This window comes from Moschus berezovskii, chromosome 16, assembly GCF_049115385.1.
Source record: "Moschus berezovskii isolate FMDL1 chromosome 16, NW_MosBer_1.0, whole genome shotgun sequence".
Taxonomy (NCBI): Eukaryota; Metazoa; Chordata; class Mammalia; order Artiodactyla; family Moschidae; genus Moschus; species Moschus berezovskii.
Window position 1 is genome coordinate 76,503,723 of NC_142475.1, and position 779 is coordinate 76,504,501.

Consider the following 779-nt stretch of genomic DNA (forward strand, 5'->3'; position numbering starts at 1 on the left):
TTCTACAGGGAGAGGGTGGGGAAGGGTGGACACAGGTCGGGTAGGAAGTGCCCCTGAAGATGAGCGGTCCTGGGAGGGAGGGAGGAGCTCAGCACCGGGCCAAGGAGGCTGGAAGCTGGAGGCCTCAGGGATGGCTCCACCTTTGGGCCCTGATCCTGGAGCTGGGCCGCTAACTAGGAGATCCAAGTGAACCTCCCGTTCCCTTAGCAGCCCCTCTGTAACTGCCTCCAGTGCTCCAGGATCAGAATTTACAATAGCAAAGATACACAAACAATACATACATATTTATAGGAAACCAAAGGAAGATCCCCTGGAGAAGGAAATGGTAACCCACTCCAGTATTCTTGCCTGGAGAATCCCATGGACGGAGAAGCCTGGTAGGCTACAGTCCACGGGGTCACAGAGTCGGACATGACTGAGCAACAGAACAGAACAGAAAGTGACAGAGAGGAGAGGCGGAGACAACCGCCCCAGCCTGGGGGTCCTGTGGAGAAGGGAGGGGAGAAAAGTGCATTTACACCAGGCTGCCTCCTTACACTCACTGGCCTGTCTGAGGGCACCCACACATACAGGCGTGCACCGCACATACAGGTGGGTACGAGGAGTCCTTTCAGAGGCAGTCTGCATGCTTAGGAGACAGGAGGCCCTGAGGGGTGGGCTGAAGGGAGGGGAACAGACACAGACACTTGACTCCAACCTAAGCAGACCAAGCAACATGCGGCTCTCCCCCTGGGGTCTCGGCTGGAGCCTTCTCCTCAAGCGCCTCTACCGCAGGGAGG